Genomic DNA, 20028 nt, shown 5'->3' with positions numbered 1-20028 from the left:
TGCCACTCTTTCCATAAATATTTTAATAAATATTTTATTCAATGCTAAACATTTGATCAACAGTAATTAATATTGATAAACACACCATCTGCCCTTTTACTAAATTATTTATCTGAAAATATTGGTGGCAAGTACTAAAATGTAAATAAGAATTTGAAAAAGTTTCTTTACTGAAAACGGTGGAACAAAACCTTCTTTTCCTTAGGTCTTTATGCAAGATTATGACAAAATAATTAATTTTGTAATAAGCTGAAGTGTAAGTGAATTTCAGAAAATCTACAGAACTATTAAATTAATCAATAAACTCACTCAATTCTACGTTATCTCTTCCACACAAAATACGAATATTATCTAAAAATCTAAAAGTTTAAAATCTAAAAATCAAAAGTTCAAAAACATTCAAAATCAAACCATAGAAATATCAAAAATATCAACAATTCAAGAACCCCCCCCCCGAAAAAAAAAAACTGTTAGGGAAATCTCTCTTCCAGCAGTCAGCTAGTAAAATGAGAAGAAAGTATATGAATCCTAGTTTCTCACATTAATAGACTTTCAGACAACAACACCATCAATACCACCAAATGGCATTAAGGTTATGACAGCAACAACATATATAAAAAAGCAATTACATTGGCTTGGATCAAAGACTTCAAAAGACACAACTGGGAAGTCATTCTCAGTAATAAAATTATTAACAATATCCTTGAAGAAAAGGCAAGATTCATCAGTAAGAGTGATAAGGTGATCAGATTTTAGTTAGAATTTGAGCCTTCCCATCCACCTCAAATTATTTATTATCATCTCAGAGATGTACTGATCTAAAAACAGCTTGTTTTGCTATATATTAATGGCAATGATGTATTTTACTGCAAAGGAAACAAAAATCCTACAAATCTGTCAAAATAAGTGACTACAGAAGATGTCTGTGGTATGTGACACAACCTGTTCCAGTTATCAAGAGTTGTTATCATTTAGACAAGACTATTAGGCATTTAAGTAGTCAGGCCTAAGAACATGTGTATGCCATTAGAAAAGAATTTCAGCATAAATCTCATTTTCAAGCACAGCTGCAACTACACAGATTTTGCTAAGTGCTTATTTCACATTTACACTATATCAGGGAAGTTCAGGTAACATGGGCATCCTCTTGGAGAATTAATAACTTGCTTGGCTTAATGTCTAAACAAATCTTTGTCTTAGTGAAGGTACTTCAATTGGAAGTCTTTTCAGAGAGAAAAAAGCAAGAACATCAGAGGTACTGTAGTTTGTTTGAGCACTACATTAATGCAGCTGTCTGGGGGAGTTCCCCAGAAATGTCCCCTATTGCTTTTGTATTTCTTGAACATTCCTCATATGCATCTAGTCATTCTTTTTCTGTTTTAATGATCACCCTTTGATGCATGCTTTATTCTGGTCCTCCAACAATTGCTCATAGTTAACAAGTAGAGACTAGTCTGGGGGTAGATACCAAGCTACTATACAAATAATACCTTCATTTTTTTACTCCATTAACTATATTTCATTGTTTTTCAAGCTTGGTGTGGCTCATTAATTAATACACTTTAAGACTTTATTACTCTGATGGCTAATAAAGCACTGTATTGCCTTGCATATATATACAGTATGTGTATTTTTGATCTTCCTGTTCAACTCAGCTTCAAATTGCTTCTATGTACCTATCACTATTGCTACAGTGGTTTCATGTTGTGTGGCCACTGAGTATTGACTCTTGCTGCTATTTGTATTTTATGTCTGTTTTACCTTTCAACACATTATTTACAGCTTGCTATCTCTCAGTTCTGAACTAGTTCCTTTGCGGAGATGAACAAAAATGTGTTAACAATCATTTGTTCCTTAGGTGAGCACTTTGAGAATGTATACCTGACTCCCCTTTGTTCTTACAGGATTGCATTCTCATGTTTCTATTGGTCAGCTAATTATCACTACTTACTAGGCCATTGCCTATTCATATGCAACACTATTCTGGTTGAGTGTAATTGTCCCCTGGTTGATGGAGCAACAGTTTGCCATCTGCTTGAAGGTTATAGTAATGGCTCCACCAGTTATGCATAGATCACATTTTGATCTGCTTATAATTTCTTTTGAAGGTCGCTAACTGATTAACAGAGAAGGAGTCTCCCTAAAAGCTTCTGGGTGTGTAATGGACTATTGAATATTTCTAAGGCTTGAGTGTATAAATCATTCAAATTTGAGATATGACTTAAAGAAGTCTACAAATGTAAATGAAGGTGCTCATCAAATAAAAGAGAAAAATACATGTTTCAGTTTTGCTTGTGTTCATTTCTTACATCTTTACTGCTGAGCCTGTTTTTTTCTCACAATCATGCATTTTTTTATTTTATTCTTGCCCTCAAGAGTAGCTGAACGTTTTCCAAGACCCTAATTTACATGGTAGATGAAGGCATGCTTAGTAAGTATAAGCTAGATTCACAGAAACATATACCAATCTACAATCCTGAAAAAAGAGTGGAGGATTAATTGAGTATTGCAACAGTTCCCTTATGTTTGTTACTAATAGTACCAATAAATCTATAGAAGCTTTAGTTGAGAAATTCATATCAGTGCATGTGGTGAGTGAAGACGGACATTGTATAGTCTTTTCAGATTTACTTGTTACCACTCACCCAACCTATACGACCTATGTGAAAAATGTATTTGTGTACTTGTCAGTAAGACAGCATTTAAACTCTTTTTTTTTTGAAAAAGGGCAAAAATGCATTCTGGTTTTATGAAAAATCTGGTAAGCAACCCATGATTTTTCTGGAAAACAAAAGTGTCAAATGTTATCATCTTGCATATTAATGTTGTCCAAGAGAAAGAGGTAAATTTAAGTTTTCCAAAAACAGGCTACTGTAGGTTCAGTTTTCATATCCTACAGTTAAAGATGTTGTGTGAGTTCTTAGCATGAGAAAGGGTAACATCTTTCATATATAATTTAGGGTAGAAGTAAAAGCTGCCACTACATGGTGTTTGCATTTCAAAGTAAAGCTTACTGTGATGTAACTTTTTTTTGTACAATCTATAATCCACTTACGTCCTGTTCATGCTGCTGGAGTTATTGTTATTGCAGCTTTCATGGATGCTGCATCAAATATTGATGCTTCTGAACTATTAAATGTGTGCAATTTTCTGTTCTAGATAAAATACAGTACAAAAAACAATAACATATACTGACTTGAAATTAAAATCTGCAATTGTCCAGGGATGAAGGTCTGAAAAGTGAGTTTGTAAGGATTATAAAGAAACATCGATGTGGCAGTACTTTTCCTTAGTGGGTGTAAGTTCCATATTATCACCAGTATCAATGTATTAGTAGGTTATACAACAGAAAAAATGTGCATGCCTCTATATGCATGTGCCTGACTTTACATGAGGTTAAAGGCATATGGTTCATAGGTTCATATGTGTTTGCTAGGTAAATGATCACAAGGGCATTTTTCAACCTAGCCATGCATCCCAAATCTCTGACAAGTTCTTGTACCCTTGATAGCTGTAATGAGGGGCTTGGGAAACATTTACAAGCAGGGGCCTGGGAGATGAACCATTTACAGTTTGCTTGTCTCCATTACAGACATAGGTGCTAAGCCAGGGATGAAATTCCTGGTCCCCATCTAATTGTCCAAGTTACAATTGAATTAGGTTAGGGAGGAACTCTGCTTCACATGGATGGACAGCCTGTTCCAGAGAAGGAGTATTCTCTGAGATACATACCTATCTTTCCAGCAGGTCCTATTTATATCACAGGCAAGGTTTACATTTTTAGAACAGGTAATTCTGCTGCTGTTTGTTTTGAGGATATGCAGGAGGTTCATTGGGGCAGGATCTGACAATACCTTGTATGCCAGGAATAGATCTCCCCTTAACAGACTGTAGGAGAGAGAATAGGGATAGGACCTTGAAGTGGTTTGCATTAGAAATGTTAGTATGTCAGTTTAGTAAGGACTCTCTGTGAATGTTCTAGTTGTTGAATGTGTCTTGTTAGGTACATACCAAAAGGGGCATTGTAATCAATGATAGGTCTGATGAATACCGAATACAGTGGACCTATATGCCATACCTTTGTTTGTAAGTTGCACAACACAGAATTATCTTCTCACTACTTTAGACACTACTGTGGACATGTGGTGGTCAAATGATAGATTACTATATAAGTGTGCCCTAAGTCCCTGATTAGTGGGTCACCTGTTAGGGGTGTGTTGTTAATATGATAGTTACCAGGGGTGGATGACTTCCTGAAGAGTACTATTATACATGTATTGGCATTTATTTTTAGTCCATGGCTCTGACACTAGTTATATGTCTGTGTCAGCCCTTCCTGGAGAACATTTGTGTTGGTTGGGCAATTCAATGACTGTACCTAATTTACAGTCATCTGTAAATTAAGTTAGCCAGAGGCCATTGACATTGGCTTTGATTTCAAAGAAGTAAATGCCAAAAGGAAGAGGTCCCAGGACCTATCTATGTGGGACTCCACTTGTCACTAGCCTCTTTGTAGAGGTGGACTTCCCACTTCTAACTCCCTCGGTCCTGTCTGTGAGCCAGCTGGCTATCCACTGGGTGACATAAGGGTTTCTACCTAACTTCTTCAGTTTGTCAACAATGCCTGAGTGTGGTATTGTGTTAAATACATTGACCAGGTTAAGGTAGGCAGTATGAACTATTTTGCCCACATTGATTGCTTTGTGACCTTCCCAAAGAATTCCATCAGGTTGAGTAGACATACTCTACCCTTGATGAAACCAAGTTGGGTTGAGTGCAGTGTCTGGAGGCTTCCTATGTCATTACTGATCATTTCTAGGATAATTCTTTCCATGAATTTGCATGAGACTAGTGAGACTTATGGGTCTGTAGTTTCCAGTGTCTGTAGATAGCCCATCATTGTGTAGAGGGATGACTGCTGCTGTTCTCCATTCATGAGGCATGAAGCCTCTTTGGAGGCTACAGTTAAATAGCAGTTCCAGAGGGCCTCATACATCATGTTCTATGCTATATAGAAGGCATCTTGAGACATTGTCTGTGCTCATTGATCCAGTATTCTTTTTCTTAGAGAAAACATTAAAGACTTCCTCCCTAGTGATAGTAAGGGGAGTTATATTTGATGGTATTTCCTGAGGGAAGGTTGGGGGGGAAGAGAGGGGTAAAACTGGAGCTGAATTTATTGGCCAGTAGGTTTGCTATATCTTCTGGCTCAGTATAGGTGGCCCCATTAACAATTAGCTCTGCACATAATAGTGCATTGCCTTTGTGGTTGCAGACATAGCTAAAGAATGCCTTGTGGTTGACCTTGGCCTGGAAGGCCAAATTTACCTCAAATTTGAATGTGTTAGACCTTATTTTCTCTCTGAGTTGTTTGTTTAGTTTGATGAGAGTGCTTTTATTCTGCTGGGTGCTACACCTCCTAATTTTTGCCATAATTTTCTTCCTTCTATTATACAGCAACTTGATGTTATGATTCCACCACTAAGTCCTGCACTTCTTCTTGGTGGGTACATATAATTTTGCAAGGTTATCACTTAGCACTAGGAAGTTAGCCTTGGTGTAGTTCCTGAATATTCCATGGTTAGCTGGGGTTTTAGGTTTCATTTGTACTTCAAAGGAGATCATTCTGTGGTCTGACCTTACCAGGGAAGACATTACAGTAGGTGGTGTGCAGCAGTCTCCCATATTAGTGAGGATCAGATCCAGTATGGTTGCACCCCTGGTCGGTGTATTGACTATCTAGTCCAGGGAATTTGTGTTTACAAAATCCAGGAATCCAGGAATTTCTGTGCCTGTATGTTTGTTGTCGTATGTTATTCCCAGTTAATAGTGGGGTAATTAAAGTCACCCATGAATATGGTATTGGATTGGATAGCGAGTGTTTCCATGAAGTTTAAATATATGTTATGGATTTCCTGGGTAATAGAGGGGACCTATAGCTTGCAAGGAAGTGGTATGGGATTTTGCCTATGGTGATAAGGACAGTAAACTAAAACGTTCTAGTATATGCATCTTAAATTCCCTTGTTTTCTACAAGTACTTAACTTGCTGAATATGTGTAGGTACAGGGATATATACATACAACACACACACACACACACACACACACACACACATGCACACAAACACACAAAAAATTATGCAATGATAAAATTGTTTTTCTCATCAGTACCTGCATAAGCAGGACAGTTCAAGAACCCACTTTAATTAAAAACATCCAAAATCATTTCAGCACTGAACTCACTCTATAGAAAGCAGAATCTTACAACCTAAAATAAAAGTGAATCTACTAGAATGATCAATGCAAAAAAGGGAAAAGCAAGACAAAAGTAAAATGTGTCACAAGGTGGCAGTACCCTTGAAACAAAGCCATTACTGAGTAAAAACCATTAAAATGCCACTTCAAAGCTATCAATAAGTTAAAAAAGAGTGTAAATACTAGGAGGACCTCACTTATACGTTATTTAATTAACAGAGACATTGCACACTTAAACTTTCTCACTGTGTTCAATTTTAACTCATTTGCAGGGTAAAGTGTTTTATTATATGTGGATATTTGTTATCTGAAGTGTGACATTGACATTTATTTTATTATGAAATTACCTCTTGGGGATAACTACTAAATCAACTCTGACCTGAGACACACCTGAATTACTCCTATTGAGAATCCAAGCCTATCAGTTTCATAGTTTAATTATATTTCCTCAGCAAAGTATAACTTGATGACAACAAAATTGCATACAGCTGCAGTGAGTATAAACTGTCTTACAGTAATAATGATACCTGCAATGGAGTTATTATTTTATTAATTTACTTTTAATGACTGAAAATGTTCCCCTGGATAGTGCCCATATACAAAAATAACTGCAACATCTATTACATGCAATAATTAATCACAAAATCCCCCCTGCACACTGTTCCTTTAACAGGCAAATCTACTAACAATGTACCAAGGGGATCTAATCATGGTCATAAACAAAACATCTTCTATACATTTTCCCTTTGAAAAAAAAAACTAGAATCTTATATAACATTTGTTAATGAAATAAAAATCATCAATAAGCATTCGTTAATATTTTAGGATAATTGCAGACAGTTTTTTCTTCTGAAATGATGTGTTCAGTCAGAAAGCACACTCTTACTGTTATCAACATCAGTAATACTGACCTGTCAATTTCTAGCTAAAAATCTACTCACGCCTAATACCATGCATTCTCAGGATCACATATTTTTGTCTGCTAAATGCAATTATCTTATCAACAGAGGCAGAAAAATTGTCTATAAGCCATTTTTTCCTCCTGAAATTTACTGTAAGTAGTGATGTAGAGACCTTACAGGGACAACTACTAAACCCATGTCAAAATGCACTATTACTAGTTGGTTTCCTGATATCACCTGGACACTATGAATTGACAAGAAAAAAACAATAATACTAAGAATGATTTTTTTGACCTGTCAGTATTAAAAGTAAAAAAATGCAAGATTAATTGTTTGGTATTTTATTAATGGAATAATAACACTGATTTATTTCTCCAGTGAATTAGTTTAGGTTTTCATGAGATTTTCAGACTCCCTCTAGGCCTTTCTTTGTTTTTTTCAAAACAATTTGTATTGATTTTAATTGTAACATAATACAATCACATAAAATCATAAGAGATAAAAAAAAGTGAATCTAAAATTTTAACATATATATGTCGCACATGTGTATATATATATACATATATATATATATATATATATATATATATATATATATATATATATATATGGATTCACTATACAATCTTGAAACACTGAAATGTCAAATTTCAGTATCTCGAGACTGAATAGTCGAAAACCCACATACACGAAAACCCACAATCACGAATACTACAATCGCGACCATTCACACACACACACAAACCAGGACATAATTACACACACATACACCTATCTAACTAAACAAACATAACAACACACACAAATACACTTAACCTGCCTATCCCCTGCACCCCCACCCCCTAATTATATATTCTAACTCTGAGGTCACACTAAACACACAAACACACAAAAAACACCACCGTGCACACTCACACACACTAAAATCCCTACCCATTATCCTGAAACACACAACATATATCTGAAACCCCAGATAAATCCACAAACTGCACCACACATCACGAACATGACACCACAATAGCGTCAAATTCGACATTTGCGAATTCAGCATAGTGTAGTTTCGGTTAACTGCACTTTCCACTATTCGGTCTCGACTTACTGAATTTTGACATTTCAGTATGTCCAGATTGTCTAGTGTATATATATATATATATATATATATATATATATATATATATATATATATATATAAATTAACAAATTTATAAAAACTGAAGTATATACAGAGACATCCAGTGAAATCATTAGAAATAAACTATTATTTTCTGTTTATATCATACATTACAGATAAGAAAGAAATCAATAAAATGCACTTATTATAAAAGTTAATACTTTTTCAACAAGTTTTGCAGATTGACCCACAAATGATGATCATAGGTTTTCCTAGTTGTTCTAGAAATTATGATTTTGAATTGTAAATTACATACACCATTTAATAGATTTTTGAACTCAGAAAATGTAGGAGGAGATCCAGATATCCAATTCTTTGTTATGGATTTCCTAGCCACCACTAGTATTGCCCAAAGTAAGGAGTACTTTATTTTTCTAACACATAATGAAACAGGTGTATTAAATATAACCAAGGATTTGCTTAAAATAAAATTGTCAGTGAAAAGTGCCTGTAGTAAATAATTTACATTTCCCCAAAAAGATGTTTAAAGTTGGACAATCGTAAAACATATCAGCCCAATTTATGTCTATATTTGATTTACATTTATTGCATCTTAGCCAAACATTGTTAAGATTTTGGTTTGCAACATACTTTTAAATTCTTGGTGTTACAGATTATTAATGAAAGCTTAAGAGAAGGTGATATATGTAATGAAACAGAGTTTATAGAATTAAGATGGATTGTTAATTTTAAAGCTCATGTATCACCTGGTCTTAACAATGCTGTTTCTTTAAAACCTCTCCTGAGAAAGAGAGGCTTGCAGCACTGATTTATTTTAAGTGTTTTTATTGGTTATTGGCATGTATTTAAACTGTCTTGATATTCACATTTTTATTAAGGTCTGAAAAAGAGGGTAACCTAGAAAGCGCTTACGTTTGTTACTACTTTTGAATTAAAAGTTTTTATTTTCCAGTCTACACGCCTTTTACTTTTTATATGTATTACTTTTGGGTTTGTTGGCCCCACCACTTTATCATTTTTTGGATTTTCTACTTTGTCTGTTTGGTGGGACCATGGCTGGAAAGAATCCTGGTGAGGATGATTACACTGTGAACAAAAGGTATATGAAAATGCTACCAAGAAGAAAGCACAGACTGAAGAGTTTGTTACTACAATTGGATGCTCTATGAATCCATTAATAGGTATATCTTTTAATGAAGAAGACATTGCTCAGGCTAGTTTAAATTTGGATGACATGACAACATTTAGAAGTACTTTGAAAGAATTAGAAGATAAACTTTATAAGCATAAATGCTTTTTATAGCAAAGGTATTATTTTGAAGCTGCAAATTATTACAAAGTGATACCTAGAGGGCTAAGGGTACTCAATATGCCATCCTATGGCGACAAATACCCTGAATTGCTGAAGAAATGGCAAGTTTTACATTTTCAACTGAGTTTTGATTACATGTCCCTCATTAATAGTTTTTTCATGCCAGAAGAGGAATCTCTGGCGAATGACATTCAGAGTTTGACCGATATGCTTATGGACAACTTCAAAGGTGACGCCTACACTCAGCTGATTGATAAAGTACTGTTAAATGTCTCCTTATATGATAAAAAAAATTATAAAAAGAAAAAAATGAAAAAGCTCCGTAGAGTCTTTGCTGACTTTCGAGCCGGAAATGTCTTTTCTTGGCCCAGGACTGCTTCACCAATCGGAAAGCAAGCTGATTCATTGAGGGAGGGATGGAGAATAGAAGGGCAGCTCCCAGTCTCTGATGGCAGTATGCGTCCTTCTGGCAAGCAGCGTCATTTCCCAAACGCTGCTACTAACTCAGACAACATGCTTCGAGGCAGTTGCACTAATTTTAAACATAATAAGGAGTCAGAATTAACTGTACAATCTGTAGTTAGCAAGACTGTGACTGTACATGAGAATTTCAATACGGCAACCGACGGCAACGTTACTGAGGGGATTAATGCTAACTCTGAAACAGCGCAAAGTTTCAGTTCGAATCTAAATCCTGGTTTGGTAAAATATTCGTTTTCATCCTTTAAAAATGAGCAAGATGTTTGGATTGAACCAAATGAGCAGTCAGAAAATAACCAACGCATCATTCTGTCTAATGACAATCAAATAGAGGCACTTCCTGGTACAGACAATGTGGACATTAATAATGCTGTCTGTATGGATGTTGGTTTAGGGCGGCCATAGTGGTGCAGCGGTTAGCGTTGCCACCTCACAGCAAGAGGTTCTCCAGTTCAATTCTCGGCTGGGTTGCCTTCTGTGTGGAGTCTGCATGTCCTCCCTGTGGTTGCGTGGATTTCCTCCGTGTACTCCGGTTTCCTCCCACATCCCAAAGACATTCAGTAGGTGGATTGGATACTCGAAATTGGCTCTAGGTGTGAGTGTGTGCATGTGTGGGCCTTCTGTGGTAGGTTGGGTGCCGGGCTAGCAACTCGACCCCATAAAACTCCACTGCCAATCATGAGCAGACACATGATCCACTGTGGTGACCCCTAACCGGGAAAAGCCGAAAGAAGAAGAAGAAGAAGAAGTATGGATGTTGGTTTAAATGATGAAAGATGTGATGTTACTATACCAAGTCATGATAATTCTCTTGAGTTTGTTGCTGCACAGGATAATGTGGGCCTAAGTGGTAATGAACCTGTAGTTAAACCAAAAGTATTTGGTAAAATTATTACTGCTCAGAATGGAGATAATAGCTGCCTTTCTGCAGCTTTTTTAGAGAAAGCCTTACCAATAAGGCAGGAGAAATGGATGGACTGGTCTCGAAGTCGTATGAGGTGAGGAAGGATACAAAACAATTCCTCTGCCCAAATGCACAAAAGTATGAACACATGCAGTCGGAAATAACTTAGTTTTTAATTTGTCTTCTGTGGAATTGACAGAAGATGAATTATCACTTCTGAATAAGGGTTTGTCATATGTTCCAGCTAACAGAATGAATATAATAGACACTATTCTGGATTTAAATATGTTTGCTAGGAATGTTATGTTGAAAACCATTTATGATGACAAAGTAAATGTGGATATATGTGTTTTTAAAAAAACAAGTAATTTTGTTCTGAATAATCCTCCTGCAGTGGAGGCTTTTATCAAGACTTGTGAACAAGATCTTAGGAATGCAGCCTTTGATAAACCTAAGAAATCTTTTTATAACTTAACTATCAATGAAAATGAATCATTTTTTTTAATCTGACTAAGGCAGAACATCTTGTGTTTAGACCTGCTGATAAAGGAGGGGGGATTGTTGTCTTTGACACCATGGATTATCTAGATAGAATGCTAGGATGCTTTATGATGAAAATGTATATGTCATTTTACACAAGTTCCAGGTGAATGGTATTATAAGTAGACTCAATTTCTATTTATATGACCTACTAATGACAGATCAGATTGATTATCCATTATATGTTTATTTCACTGTTGAACATCCCACTATACCTGCTATATATGGCCTGCCTAAGGTCCACAAAGACCTCTCAGATCCACCCCTTCGACCGATTGTGTCAGGAAGAGGTTGGATAACTGAGCTGATGTCCATATATGTGGAGAAACAACTTAAACAGGTATTGAGTACTGCACCAGCTGTTTTGATAGATAGTAAACAGTTCTTGGAACACTTATTCTCTTGGGCTGATTCTAGATCTGCATTCGACATTAGGAATGCTTTCTTTGTAACATTGGATGTGAACTCTTTGTTCACTGTTATACCGAATGACGATGGTATTGAGAGTATAAGACAATTCATATCTAAAGAAAGCAACTTTTCCAACAGTAAGGTTAACATGATCTGTGCCTTGTTGGACCTGATTTTGGAAAACAATGTATTTATCTTTGAAAAAGAGTTTTTTCTACAAAAAGTTGGTGTTGCGATGGGCACAGCCTGTGCCAATACCTATGCAAGCATTGTCTTAGCCAAATGAGAGAAAGATAAGGTATTCTGCTCACCCTTGTTTGTGAAATATGTCACCTTTTACAAACGGTTTGTTGACGATATTTTTCTTGTTTGGCATGGCAATGAGAGCCAACTAGAGTCTTTTGTCAACTATTTAAGTAGTACTACCACCTATTTATCTTTTACTTCACAACACTCTAAATTTCAAATTGACTTTTTGGACATCAATATCAATAAGGACATGCTTGGTAGCATCACCACCAAGATGCATAAGAAAAGTTGCAGGAAAAATAAGATTTTACATCGTTCTAGTATGCATCCAGGCCATGTTACTAAACTCATTATTAAGAATCAAGTGTTACATTGCAAAAGATTGTATACAGACAAGGGAGATTTGCAGGATGCAGTTAACGGCCTCTATGTAGATCTTGAGAATAGTGGTTATAAAACAAATGAGATTGACATGGCTGTGGAAGTGATTAACTCTCTAGATGAACATAAGACTAAGCCATATTTTTCAAGTGGGATTTCAACAGAAACATTGGATACAAAGGGAAAATTTGATCAGGTTATCAGCAGGATGTGTTTAACATTCTCTAGTGAAGTGAGCAAAACCTGTGAAATAGTTAAAAAGAACTGGCCCATTCTACTTACAGACCCAGATATTAGTAGGGTCCTAAGGTCCTACTCCTAAATTTAGCTTTAAGAATAATAAAAATCTTAAACAAAGATTGTGTTACAGACATAATAATGTTAGAGCTAAGTCTATTTCTGAATGCAGGGAAACCTATGCGTGTAGAGCATGCAAAATTTGCAGTTACGTCTGGTCAACTACTATGATTATGCATCCAGTGTATCTGAAACCAATAGAATTTTGGTTCTATGCTGATTGTTGCACCAAAAATATAGTTTATTTTGCTAAGTGCAGCTTATGCAATACTACATAGGTAAGACCAATCGTATGCTAAAAGAGGGAATAATGGAGCATCTCAATGATATAAGGAACAATAAAGCAACTAATGCTTTAGCTAAACATTGTTCAGATTTTGGTTTGCTACAGACTTTTAAATTCTTGGTGTTACAGATTATTAATGAAAGCTTAAGAGAAGGTGATATATGTAATGAAACATATTTATAGAATTAAGATGGATTGTTGATTTTAAAGCTTATGTATCACCTGGCCTTAACAATGCTGTTTCTTTAAAACCTCTCCTGAGAAAGAGAGGCTTGCAGCACTGATTTATTTTAAGTGTTTTTATTGGTTGTTGGCATGTATTTAAACAGTCTTGATATTCACATTTTTATTAAGGTCTGAAGAAGAGGTCAACCTTGAAAGCGCTTACCTTTGTTATTACTTTTGAATTAAAAGTTTTTATTTTCCAGTCTACATGCCTTTTACTTTTTATATTTATTAATTTTGGGTTTGTTGGCCCCACCACTTTCTCATTTTTTAAATGCTATTCTTGTTTTTCTTTGAGACCAGAAAAATTTTAATAATAAAGTATTTAACTTATTAATAAACTTTTTTGAAGGAAGAAGCTGAATCGATTGTATAATATACAAAATTTTTGGTAGAATTATCATTTTTATAAGGGTTAATTTTTTCTCTGTGGTGTATAATATATTCTATTTAGAAATTAAATTTTGGATATTTTCAAAACACTTGTTATAGTTTAGTTGTACTATTGATTTAACATCTTTAGCAATAATAATTCCAAGATATGTAATTTGCTCTATATTTGGAGTTTGTTGAACATAATAATTAGATTTGTTGCTTCTTCTTGAGTATATGGGTAGAATTTTAGTTTTACTATCATTGAATGGGTAGAATTTTAGTTTTACTATCATTGAAAGATATCCCTGAAATCTTTTGAAAAGTTTTGATTGAATCAAATAAGGATAATATATGAGTCATTTCCTTTTGTAGAGATAAGTACATTATCAGCAAATAATTGGATTTTAGCTGTTATATCTTTATCTACTTCCAAACCTACTTTATTGCTGTTATTTCTTATATTATTTGCCCATGGTTCCATTATCAGTGTGAACAATAATGGGGAATGTTTGGTACCTTTTATGACAGGAATTTTATTGGAGATGTATGAGCCGATTTTAATATAAGCAAAAGTTCATTCATATAAATGTTTTACAAGATTAATAAAGTTGTATGAGACATTGAGATACTCTAGAAGTGTGAACAGGTAATCCCAATTAATTGAATCAAAAGCTGCATTTATGTCAAGACTAATTAATGTCAAGTTATTTTTTTTTTCCTTTAAGAAAAATTAATAAGGGCTAGTGCTCACTTTATATTATCAAAGGTGCTTCTATTGGCCACAAAGCCTGTTTGATCATCATCTATTAATTGAGGTAGAAACTTCTTTAGTCTTTCAGTGAATATATTCATAAACATCTTATAAATCAACATTTAATAAGGATATAGGTCTGTATGAGGAACAATATTTAGGGTTTTTGTTAGATTTTAGAATGGGTGATATGAAGGTATATTTCCATGAAGGAGGTAGTATGGTATCATTTTGGGCTGCATTATACACATTATGTAATAGGGAGATAGCTGTTTTGGGCATAATCTTTTCCATCATTTCCTGGCGCTTTGTTAGGTTTAAGCTTATTAATTTGATTTTGTAACTCTGTTAAAGTGATTTGTTTATCGATAAAGTTTATCTGTTGTTTATTTAGTTTATTATATAAGTTTTTATTAATAAAATCCTTTATTGTATCCTTTGATTCTATTTTATTGCATGGTTTGATTGATTTCATGAAAATGAATTCTAAATTCTTCTATTATATTTTTTATACTGTGTACTTCCTTTTTCTTCCTTTGAGAGTATATATCTTTAATGTAATTATGTTTGCTTAGTCTTTTGGTTTTGTTTTTGAGCTTGGTTAAGTGTTTAGAATTTAAAGAGTAGGCAAGAAATTTATATTTTTCGAGAGTAATCATCATTTTATGATGAAGAATAGTTCTATATTCATCATTTAGTTTATTTATCTCATCTCTTATATTTTTGGAAATAAGATAATCTTTATTGTTGATATGCAGTGTATCTAGTTTATCCTGTATTGTTCTGATATCTTTTTCTCAGACTTTCTTTTTATTGTAATACCGTTTATTAATTTGCCCATATAAATAAGCTTTAAGGGCATCCCAGACATGTATGCCGTGTGTATTGGAAGTTGAATTTACAGTTATAAAGTTTAATATTTCTTCTTTTAGGAATGATTGGAATTCTTTAAGTTGTATAAGGTATGCCGGAATTCTTTTTATTTGAACATTGGGAATATTGTTAATATTGAGCTTGAGTGTAATAGAGTTATGATCTGAAATTGGGCAGGATATAATTTTACTGTTAGCTAGATAATTTATTATCTGTGTAGAGAATAATATTCTATCTATTCTGGAGAACATTTTGTGTCTGTTAGAATAAAATGTATATTGTAATGAGTTATGTTCTACAAAGTCATGAATGTCTTTAAGTAGGTATGTGTCCATGAATTTTATTAACTGTTTAGCTTGTGGTGTAATTTTTCTTTCCCCTCGAGTAGTTATATCTTTTAGATCTAAAATGCAATTAAAATCACCTGCCATTATAAGGTTTCCTTTGGAATGGGATATTATTTGATTTAAAAGTTGTCTGACAGTATTGGTACCAATACCTGGGAACCAATAATTGTTTATGTATAATGTTTTGTTTATTTCAACTATGGTCAAATATAACAGTCCTCTGTTGTCTTGCTATGTTTTAACTATTTTAGGTACAGGGGAAGATTTATTCCATAGGATGGCTACACCTCTTTTTTTTATATATGTTCTGAACTTGTAATAATTATGTATTTGTTTGTATCTAGAAACTTAATATTATCTTTCATTAAGTGAGTTTCTTGTAAGAAGATTATGTTTGGTTTGTGTAATGCTAGGTATTTGAACATACTACTTCTTTTATAGGGGTTATTCAAACCATTTATGTTAATTGATAAGCCTCTTAACATAGTCATATTATATAATAATGTGTATAGGATTGATTAGTAGCATATCAGTATCATGTATGTAGTTAGTGGATCTCACCCCCAAAAAATGTTTAACCTGTGAATAATAAACCTTAAATCATTGTGAGAAATATGTATTTCATAAACTTTATATCTAATATTTCTCTGCATATATAAGGTACACTGGATGTCAAAAAGAACTTTTTTGTAAAGATGGTGATGTTTCATATTAAAAAAACACAATACATCTTCCTTTTTGTGGTCTGCACTCTTGTGGGAGGAGAGGCTGGACTCTGCCCTTCTGAGCTGGGAATTTCTGGTTAAAGGCTTACAGTGCCTGCATATTTGAACTGTTTCTTACTGAAATTGGTACAACTTGTTCACTGTAGCATAGACTAGATCCAGGCCTGCTGAATGTAACTTTGTTTGTATGCTTGTTTGCTTGTTATTTCCCTGAAATGCTAATTCCACCTAAAATGTGGCTTTTCAGCACTTCTGTGGATCCCTAGTGACATCTGCATTGCTTACTGTACTTATTTCCTTGTTTCACTTGAAAGAAAGTTACTGTTTGTCATTTTTGCATTTAAGTTACCTGTAACACATTGCATTTAAGTTACCTGGCACTTGCTCACTAAAGCAATTATATAAGTCAGCACTAAAAAATTAAAAGCACTACACCCTCACAAACTCCCCTTGAGTACCTTATTCCCCCATTTGCCCTTTTTTTCAATTATAAAGGAATTCCCAATACTATTCTAGCATGTCCAAAGGTCAGTTGTCAATCTCCTCTCCGGTCCAGCTGGTGAATCTGGGAATCTTGAGGCAATGTTACAACTGCCTCATGTACACAGACAACCCTCTCCTCCTCCAAACAAATTCCAACACATGTGACAGATGCAACCATATAGCCAAACTGGAGGCTAAGCTCTCTCAACTCAGAACTGGCGAAACCTGTCAGGAGGAGAAGGAAATCACACTCACTACAATTCCAGTCTCACATAGACCTACCATGACAGCAAACCAAACACATAAACACACAAAAACATACTCGGAGGCTCTAAATAAAAATCTGCCTAAGCAGCAGAGACCTCCAAAGCAGACACCCAAGCAACCGGTACCCCAAAATAAAACATGTGCAACACATAGCTCAAAGCCAGTGTGCTGAACAGTCACAGCCCTTAAGGCTAAAAAACACACCTGATACACTTGTAATAGGTGACTCTATTGTCAGGCACACTGACATCCCGCTCACCAGGCTGAACAAGGAGAAGGTCACGGTGAGCTGCCTGTTGGGTGCTAGGATCCGCCACATAACACAAGCACTCAGGTCACTCCAAGGCAAGTACAAATATGACTCCGTCATTGTCCATGCTGGTGTGAATGACCTGAGACGTACCTCCCTGGACTACATGAAAAGAGACATAGAGGAGCTCTCTGAGCATGTGGCCCAGGCCGGTATGACCCTGACCTTGAGTAGCATCTTACCCTCACCAAGAATGATGCTACAATATGAAGACAAGATGATCAATTTCAACAATTGGCTTAAGTATTGGTGTCATTCAAAGGGGATCCAATGCCTGTCAGCCTGGGATGACATGCTTGACAAGCCACGATGCTTCACTAGGGACGGCTTGCACCTGTCACCCCTGGGCTTTTGGATATTGGCAAAGGCTCTTGCTACCCCCATAGTGCCTTTTTTAGGCAAGGCTCAAAAACAAACCCACCTCCATAGGTATCACAAGGGGTAAGAAACTAAGAGTAATGCTACTCAACACCAGAAGTCTAAACCTCAAGATGCATGCACTCGAAACTCTCCTTAGCATGGAGAACATCGATATCTGTGCAGTAACAGAAACCTGGTTCAAGGCTCTGGAGAGCACCCCAGCACTGCCAGGTTATACCTCATACCATGCTTTTTGGCCCCAAAACTTGGACCGAACCAGAAAAGGAGAGGGAGTATCAATATTCATCAAAGATACCCACACCTCCAGGTTGGTGGCACAGCACGAAGCATCAGAGACTATCCATGTGCAACTAACAGTGGGTAAAACTGCCTTCCAGTTTATAGCCTGCTACAGACCACCTTCCCAAACCCAGGAACCCCACTTGGCCTTCCTGAGAACACTGGAAAATATGAAGGTCTCTCCAAACACCATTATGTTGGGCGACTTCAACTACCCAAACATAGACTGGGAGCATTACTCTAGCTCCAACACCCTAGCTGAAAGGTTCCTAGAATTTATAAACTCAAATGCTATGGAACAACTTGTTACCACTCCCACAAGAGGGGAAAACATACTGGACCTGATCATCACCAACATGGGGACTCTATGCTCCAGACCAGAAGTGTATCCCTCACTGGTAAGATCAGACCATAAACTAATCTCACTGGATATTCACATTCCGACCCCACCCCCTGTCCAGAAAACCACAGTGAAAAATGTCTCTAAAGCAAATTTCACACTCCTCAAAACTGAGGTGGAATCCTTCAAAGCCCCAGGGCCTGTGGAAAATACGGCCCAGACTGCAGAATCCTTTATAAACGCATTCTATGAACACTTTCAGGAATGCATGGATCATGCAATCCCAAATAAAACCAAGACCCAATCCTCCAAAGGCAGACGTCCTGTCTGGTGGACCCCAGCCATAAACAAACTATACAATAGAAGGAGGAAGCTACTACATGACAGAGCAAAATTCCAAAAAGGGAAGGCATCTCTGATCAGTGTTAGCAAAAAACTATGGGCACTCATAAAATCATCTAAGGCCAGCTTTGAGAGAAAAATTGCACAGGACACTAAGGATAATCACAAGGCTTTCTTTAGTTATGTTAGGAACCTGGGTGGGAATTCCCAGATATGCTCAGAATTGGTCCAAAATGATAAAAAATACACCAAACCCACAGACATTGCCAACATCCTAGCTGATAGGTTCAATGCAAACTTCTCCCCCCCTCCCCACCAAAAGGGCAAATATCTACCCCAGCAGAGTGCTGCCCCCCTGACATCTCAGATGCTCAGGTAAGAGCCGCCCTCTCCAAAGCAAAAAAACACAGCATCAATGGGACCAGACGGTGTCCCAGGCTGCGTCCTACATGAACTCCAAGAAGAGCTAAACCCAAACATAAAACTACTGTTCAATCTCAGCCTTACCACAGGATATGTACCCAAAGACTGGCATACAGCAACAGTGGTCCCTCTCCACAAAGGTGGTGCCTCAACGGATCCTGGAAACTATCACTCCATAAGCCTAACTAGCTTGGTCTGCAAAGCTATGGAAAGGATCATCATGGACCTCATAAAAAAAGATATTGGGGACCTACAGACACTGGATCCTACCCAGTTCGGCTTTGTTAGGGGCAGATCCTGCCTCTTAAACCTGGTTGATTTCTTTGAAAAAGTTACCAAGGCCATTGACGAGGGGAAGGTTGTCCACACAGCCTACCTGGACCTTGCAAAAGCCTTCGATACCATACCCCACTCGGGCATTATAGATAAGCTCACCAGCTTAAATATAAACCCCTATGTCACTAGATGGGTTGCAAACTGGCTCAAGGACAGAACCCGCATGGTTAGAATTGCTGGAGCCATGTCAGACTCCAAACCAGTTACAAGTAGCATCCCACAAGGCTCAGTCCTGGGACCTCTCCTGTTCTGTATATATTTCTCAGAGGTACAGGCCAGCACGGAAGGACTGTGGCTGACCAAGTTCGTAGATAACTGCAAACTGGGCGCTATAATCGACTCTCCAGCCGACACAAGCATCCTCCAAAAGGGCCTCATAGAAACAGACAACTGGTGCCAGAGCCATGGCCTCAAGCTAAAC

The sequence above is a fragment of the Protopterus annectens genome, chromosome 12.part0 (genome assembly GCF_019279795.1).
Source record: "Protopterus annectens isolate FY-2018-M chromosome 12.part0, PAN1.0, whole genome shotgun sequence".
Taxonomy (NCBI): domain Eukaryota; kingdom Metazoa; phylum Chordata; order Ceratodontiformes; family Protopteridae; genus Protopterus; species Protopterus annectens.
Note: the sequence above shows the minus strand (reverse complement) of the source record.